The following is an 8,119-nucleotide window of genomic DNA, read 5'->3' as shown; positions in this document are numbered from 1 at the left end:
CTCAATACCTGTATCATTTACATTGTTATTATTATACTTGGCATTATTATTTTTATTATTAGTAAAATGTTAAACTGAATTTCCAGGCCCTCAGTAAATGTGCAGGAAGTCTGTAGATAGTGACAGTTGAGGCATAAAGAAGTCATATAGCTGCATGACAGCACCTAAGGGTAAGAGTTTTTAAATAAAGCCTTTAGACAGTGAGAATCTGGGAGCCACAGGCAGAGCCAACAAAAGGCCAACTGCCGTCAATCTCCCAACCCTAAGAAACTTGTCATGGAGAAATGACCCTTCAGAACATTCAGGGCCAAGCCAGACACCGGTTAGGGTATTGACATGGAGTCAGTGCTTTGAGAAAACACAGACATGGTTTCCTTCATCCTGTCCTTCCTTATCACCAAATCTTGATTCTCAGTGACACAAGCAATAAAAATTCTTCTAACTTTGGATGATTATTCCTATGATTGAACTTATTAAGATTATGGCAGATTTGTGCACGCCTATGATTTGGAGTTTGAGGCTCAGCCCTTTAACTGGCTAATTTGACGTCCTCTTGAGAAAGATTCATGAAATGTTGTGATGGTTACTTTTGTGTGTCAATTTGATTGTGTCATTGGAGTGTACAGATATTTAGTCAAACATCATTCTGAGTTTTTCTGTGAGGGTATTTTTTTGATGAGATTGACATTGATTCACTGATTGATTGATTGATTGAGACAGAGTGTCACTCTTGTCACCCAGGCTGGAGTGCAGTGGTCTGATCTTGGCTCACTGCAATCTCTGCCTCTGGGTTTCAAGTGATTCTCCTGCTTCATCCTCCCGAGTAGCTGGAATTACAGGTACTTGCCACCACATCTGGCTAATTGTTTTTAAAATTTTTAGTAGAGATTTAGGGGTTTCATCATGTTGGCCTGATCTCAAATTCCTGAACTCAGGTGATCCACCCACCTTGGCCTCCCAAAATGCTGGGATCACCATGCATGAGCCAGTGTACCTGGCCCAAGATTAATTTTTAAATGGGTAGACTGAGTAAAACAGACTGCCCTCCTTAATGTGGATGGGCCTCATCTAATCAGTTGGTGGCCTGAATAGAATGAAAAGACTGCCCCTTCCCTTTGTGAGAGGGAATTTTTCCTGTCTTCAGATTCAAACTGAAACATTGGCTTTTCTTGGATTTTGAGCCTTGTTGCCCTTCGGGAACTACACCATCGGCTCTCCTGGTTCTCAGGTCTTTGAACTCAGGCTGGGCCTACATCATTAGCCCGTCTGGGTCTCTAGCTTGTTGACTCACCCTGTAGATCTTGGAACTTTCTAGCCTCTATAGTTATGTAAGCCAATTCTTTTTTTAATTCCTTGAAGGTGGAGGAAGTTGCATCATTCCTGGAGGTATTGCAATACCAAGTCAATGGATGGAGTGGACAGAACAAGCTCCCTGCTCCAAAAATTTATTTAATATATTGTCTTTGAATAGAGGCCACATCAGATATTAAACTGATAAGAATAGTGATATGGTTTGGCTGTGTCCCCGTCCAAATCTCATCTTGAATTATAACTTTCATAATTCCCATGCATTGTGAGTAGGACCTGGTGGGAGGTAATTGAATCATGGAGGGCAGGTCTTTCTCATGCTGTTCTCATGATAGTGGGTAAGTCTCATGAGATCTGATGGTTTTATGAAGGGACATTCCTACACAAGCTTGCTTGCCTGCCACCATGTAAGACATGACTTTGTTCCTCCTTTGCCTTCCACCATGATTGTGACGCCTCTCCAGCCCATGTGGAACTGTGGGTCAATTAAACCTCTTTCCTTTATAAATTACCCACTCTCAGGTATGTCTTTATTAGCAGCATGAGAACAGACCAATACAAATAAATACTCAACCCCAGGCGAAAGGCCAAGAATTGATGCTAAGACTTTATAACAAATCACTCCCTACCCCGATTCTGTTGGGGCTTATTTTTCTGGAGAACCCTGACTAATACAGATTTTGGTACCAAGAAGTAAGATGCTGCTGTGACAAGTACCTAAATATGTACATTGGCTTTGGAACTGGGTGACAGGTGATGGGCAGAAGTTGGAAGAGATTTGAGGTGCGTGCTATAAAAAGCCTAGATTGCCTTGAAGGAACTATTGGTAGAAATATGAATGTTAACGGTGATTCTAGTGAGGTCTCAGAGGCAAAGAAGGAGCACATTATTGGAAACTAGATGAAAGGTTATCTTTGTTAAAAAGTGGCAAAAAAAAATCTTAGCTGAATTGTGTTCTAGAAGGTACCACTTGTGAGTAACAATATTGAGTATTTAGCTGAGGAGATTTCTAAACAAATTATTGAAGGTGGATTCTAGATTCTGTGTACTATTTATAGTAACATAGGAGAGAAATTAATTGAAGAAAGTGTTAAGTAATAAGCAACTAGAACTGGAAGATTTGGAAAATTCTCTGCCTATCCATATTGCAAAAAATGAGAAACCACGTTCTGGAGTGACCACCAAGGATGTGGCTGGACAATCATTCCATCAGGAGATTACCCATGGAGTCAATTGGCCATCTCAGCAGAAACCAGGAATAGAGATGGGCATATACAAGAAGAGACACTGTCGGTTTGGACCAAGGAGATTGGAGATGGGACAAAACAAAGGAAGGCTTTCAGACTTCCGGGATTCTACAGCATGGAACAATGAGCAATTTGTCTTTATCCTTCATGAGAAGAGCAGAATGACCCTGAAGCGGATTCAGAGATCATCAGTCTGCCACTCCCACCACAGGCTGAGGAGACAAGGCTGTTTTCCCCTTAGTGCCACAGAGTGGGACCCCTTCTTTGTTTTTGCAGGCCAGGCTGCATGCACCCAGAGCCTGAAGGGCAGGACCTTTATAAAGAGTTGTGGGGGCAACATGTCAGTAATGCTGCTGCTCCAGTGGGCCAGAAGGCAGAGTTTCCAATCATAATCTAGAGGAATTTGGCTTGCTAGGCTTTGGACTTGCTTGGGAACCTGTCACCCCTTTCTCCTTCCCACCTGCTCCCTTTTGGAAAGAAGTGTCTATTCTGTGTTTGTTCCACCACTGTTATCTCGGAAACACGTGACTTGTCTAGTTTCTCAGGTTCAAAACTAGAGAGGATTTTTGCCTCAGGATGAATCATACCTCAGGTCTCACCCATACCTGATTTAGGTAATATTTAGATGAGATTTTGGCCTTAGAGTTGATACTAGATTGGGTTAAGACTCTTGGAACTGTCGAGATTGGGTGAACGTATTTTGCATGTGGGGAGGACATGGATGGGGGGGCAGGGAAGGGATGTTATGGACCGAATTGGGTCTTCCTCAAATTCCTATATTGAAGCCCTAATCACCAATGTGACTATTATTGGAGATAGGGCATTTAAGGAGGTAATTAAGGCTAAATGAGGTCATGAGCATGGAGCCCTACTCCAGTAGGTCTGGTCTCCTTACTGGAAGAAGAGAAGGCAGGGATCTCTCCTCCATGTGCACACAGATGAAAGGTCACATGGGGACCAGGGTGGCTGACTACAAGGCAGGAAGGGCAGCCTCACCAAGAAACAAATTTGCAGACACTTTGATGATAGACCTCTAGCCTCCAGAACTATGAGACAATTAATTTCTGTTGTTCAGTTCACTCCTTCTGTGGTATTTTGTATGGCAGCCCTAGCTGACTAATACAAATTTTAAGGTTTTTGCTTTATTTTCCTTTAAATAAAAAGTCCAAGGTCAAAGTCTTTTCATAAGCAATTGAGTTTGGGCCCTCCTGTGTACTTGCTCTGGCATCAAAATTTAGAGTGTTTCTTTTTTTTAGCTTTACTGAGATGTAATAAGCAAATAATAAACTACATATGTTTAAGGTACATAATTTGATACATTTTGACATTGTGTACACCCATAAAACCATCACTCTGGCTTGGCTGACTTAAAAACAAATCAAAGTACAGTCACTGGCCCTTTAAACACACGTGCGCACACACACATTCACCTGCAGTACACACACACTCCAAAGCTACATGGCTGTACACATAGTAGGAAGGACTAAGCTGATCAGAATTTGCCTTCAGGGAAATAGCACATAGGATACACGGTACTCAAAGGTTTGCTAGTTTGTCTACTTTATTATAATAAACTCTTTTTTCTTTTTGAGACTGGGCCTTACTCTGTCACCCACGCTGGAGTGCAGTGGTGTGGTCTCAGCTCACCACACTCTCTGCCTCCCAGGCTCAAGTGAGCCTCCTGCCTTAGTCTCCCAGGTAGCTGGGACTATGGGTGTGTGCCACCACACCTGGCTAATTTTTGTATTTTTTGTAGAGACAGGGTTTCATTATGTTGCCTAGGCTGTTCTCAAACTCCTGGCCTCAGTGATTCACCTGCCTCAGCCTCCCAAAGTGCTGGGATTACAGGTGTGAGCCAAATAAACTTTTAATTTTATTATAGTTTTAGATGTACAGAAAAGTTGCAAAGATAGTGCAGAGAGTTCCTGTTTCTTGTATATGCAACACGAAGTTTCCCATATTGTTAGCATTTCGCGTTGCTTTGGTAGATTTGTCATAATTAACGATCCAATACTGATACATTATTATTAACTAAAGCTCCCATTTTATTCCAATTTCCTTACTTTTAACCTAATGTGCTTTTTCTGTCACAGAATCCCGTTTGGGATACTGCCTGGCATTTAGTCATCATGTCTCCTTAAACGCTTCTTGGCTGTGAATTTCCTTCTTTTTCATGACCTTGACAGCTTTTAGGAATATTGACAAAGTATTTTCTAAAATGTGCCTCTATTTAGGTTTGTTTGGTGCTTCCTTTATAGTTTGACTTGCATTCTGGGTTTTTGAGAGGAAGACCACATAAGGGAAATGCCATTCTTGCCACATTGCATCAAGGGTATAAACTATCGACATGACATCACTGATAATGTTAAACTTGATTGTCAGAGGTGTTTTATACCACAGAAAATTACCCAGAATATATTTCTAGGACATATTTGTTAGCAGTATGTAGTGCCTTTTCTTTCTTTCTTTCTTTTTTAACAAGGCAAATATGTAAATTCAAGTATTTCATTAAGTCTCATGGAACTGCAAACACTCTGTGACTTTGCAGAGCCTGGTAAAGAGTTGCAACAGCAATAGCCAAGGGCTCAGGGCAGGAACTCAAACTGACCTGAGCTGCTTCCTGTAAGTGTATGTTCTCTTCCCTCATTAGATTATAAAGCCCTCCAAGGTGGGTATCCTGCCTTTGGATTGGTTGGTCTGCACCTTAGCTTTAACCCCAAGCTGCTCAGCCCCCTACACACAGTAGGTGGCTGATATATGCTTGCTAAATAGCTGAGCAGGTGCTTAACTAATGGTCTGGGATGAGAGAGCCCTGTCTCCTCACCTGACTTCCTCCTGGTGACTCCTCTCTGTGCTGTCCAGCACTTCTCTGCCAGCAGGGGCTCTCAAGGGGAGGGTGAGAAAAAACTCACAGTAGGATAGAGGTTTTGGTTGAGTAATTCAAGGGAGGGTCAAGGATACGGGGCTTTGCTGTGGCTTGAATGTTATCAGGAAGTGGGGCAATTCTATAATAAATCTTATGTATAGACAGGATAGATTGAAGTGAAGCTAAAGATGTAATTGGTAAAGAAACAGAAGTCACTCATCTTAGCCAAGAGAGGAGAGAAAGAGATGTATTTTGTGGGTTGCACAGTGATGTTGTTTGGATGTTTGTCCCCTCCAAATCTCATTGAAATGTTGGAGGTGGGGCTGGTGGGAGGTGTTTGGTCACAGGGGAGGATCTCTCATGAATGTCTTGGTGCTGGCCTCCTAATAATGGGTGATCCTCACTCTCAGTACATGTGAGATCTGGTTGTTTAAAAATATGTGGCATCTCCTTTTGCTCACACTCTCCAAGAGATGCACTGGCTCCCTCTTTACCTTTTACCATGATTGTAAACTCCCTGAGGCCCTAACCAGAAGCAGATGCCAGCAGCACACTTTCTGTACAGGCTGTGGAACCATGAGCCAAAATAACACCTGTTTTCTTGATAAATTACCCAGTCTCAGGTATTCCTTTATAGCAATGCAAGAACGGCCTAAAACACAGTGACCTTGTTTTTATCCCACTGTGTCATGGCATCCAAGTGACCTTGTCTGATGTTGGTGTTCTGTTGAGTTTCTTTATATCCAACAGGAGAACAGTATGGCCTGGGTGTGAGTGTCAAAGAAGCTTCTAATAACCCAGAGGCCATCTGTGAGCATCAGACTGGAGGATGAGTGCCGGGCTGCTTTTGTTTCTGGGTCACTTGGGTACTCTTTTTCTTTTCTGAGAGCTTCACATGATCTTTCTCCATGAATCCTTACAACCGCCTCATAAGGTAGGCATTTGTCTTAGTGTGGGCTTTCTGGAACACAGAACCTGAGACAAGGATGTAACTGGAGCTTGTCTATGGGAAAGTGACCCCAGGAAGCAGGAGGGAGGAAGCAGAGAGTGAGATAGAGAAGGAGGGGAGTCACTCCAGAGCCTGCTATGAAGGTTGCTGCTGTAAGCAAGAGACGCTGGACTCCCGGGACTCTAAGGAGCACTCAGCCTACAGAGTCTGTGGCAAAAAAGAACTCACAACTTCCTTCACCCATGTTGGGTTGTTCAGGAAACTCCCATGACCTCTCTTGCTGACAGCTCAGAGACTGGTTCCCATTTGTCTTCCACCCAACACACACCCACTGATCATCAGTGGTGTCAAACCTCACTGGCTACTTGGCCTTGGGCTAGTGGTTTTTATCCCTCTGGACTTTATTTACCGTTCTGTTATAGGTCCCAAATGCCCAGATGTCATAGGCCATGTCTGTGCATCTGTCATAAGCATCACAGGAAAAGAAGCTCAATGTATGACCCTGCAGCTGGATCAAGTTTCCTGGGTTAGGTCAAAAAATGAGTGGACAGAGATCTAGACCAGGAGAGCTATTTTCCTTGCAACAGAGCTGACCATGTATCAGTTTATACACATGGCTGTATCTTGTTATGTTTTTCAAGGCATGTCTAATTAGCAGCTTAAAGTAAATGACCACATATTTGTTCTTTCCTCTCTATCCCCCCAAATATGACTGATAGTGAGACATGGTTATGTGTGGGTGAGGAGAGAGCTGGCAGCCCCCTGTACCATGGTCATTGGCCAAGAAGTTGAACAGGGATGGATTACATCATCCACTGGGCTTGGACTTGGGGAGCTAGTTGATAGGGGGAAGACTGATAGCCTGAGCAAAGAGGCTTGCTGAAGGAAAGCCCAGAAACTTAGAGGATGATGTGTAAAGCTCTGCAAGTCCAAGGGGCTGAGCTCAGAATCTGAGATCGAGAAGGAGGTAATAGAAAAATGTCAAGGTTCCAGCTGGCAGCTGGACTCAGAATCCAGGAGCACCCCAAAGACAGCCAACCATGAGCAGCATAAAGGAATGGGGGCCTGTGCATAGGCCCAGGGCAGAGGCCCCCTCATTCATGCTCCCTCCTTTTCAGAGGTAGAGACAGGCTGTCAGGCATGTTCCTATGACCAGAGGCAGAATTCTGGGCTCATTCTTGACTGTCAAAGAGGAGGCAGGGCTGGGCATGAGGCTTTATAGGATTTTGATCTTGGCTTCTCCATCTCTCGGTCACCTTAGTCTGGCTGTCACTCCACAGAGACCTCACCAGGGTAGAAGATTGTCCTGGGTAGTTCACTGCTGGATGACAAATGGAATTCACAAGAAGGCAGCTGGTAGGAACACACAGCAGGTAGAAGCAGAGTGTGGGGGTCAGGGGATGTGGAAATCTAAACGCTGGTGCCCAGTTGTGCTCCAGAAACCATTTTTGCTGATCTTCTGAGGCTCAGTTGCCCAATGTCCATTAGAACTCAGAGCCAAAGAGCCTTGGCAGTTTCAGCAGTAATAATGGTATTGAAGAGATGACGCCAATGCAAGAAAGTAAAGTGCTGGCACACTTGCTAACACTCCTGTTAAAGAATTTGGAAAAGCACCAGAGCTGCTGAAGCAGGTTAATACTTTGTAATAAATTTTAAAGAAAAGGGAATCCGAGATTGAAGACTGTTGGGGCTGCCCCAGGCAAATGTGCAGGTTTTGTCTTCAGTTTAGCCCTTCTTGCTGAGACCTCG

General features: G+C 43.6%; 1 pseudogene; it reads right to left on the bottom strand.

Moving 5' to 3' along the window:
• Positions 1 to 1,364: 1,364 nt before the first annotated feature.
• Positions 1,365 to 1,515, bottom strand: LOC120364517 (U2 spliceosomal RNA; annotated as a pseudogene).
• Between the last annotated feature and the right edge of the window lie 6,604 nt (positions 1,516 to 8,119).

Source organism: Saimiri boliviensis, chromosome 5 (assembly GCF_048565385.1).
Source record: "Saimiri boliviensis isolate mSaiBol1 chromosome 5, mSaiBol1.pri, whole genome shotgun sequence".
NCBI classification, from domain to species: Eukaryota; Metazoa; Chordata; class Mammalia; order Primates; family Cebidae; genus Saimiri; species Saimiri boliviensis.
Note: the sequence above shows the minus strand (reverse complement) of the source record. Positions and strands in the feature narration are given on the sequence as shown.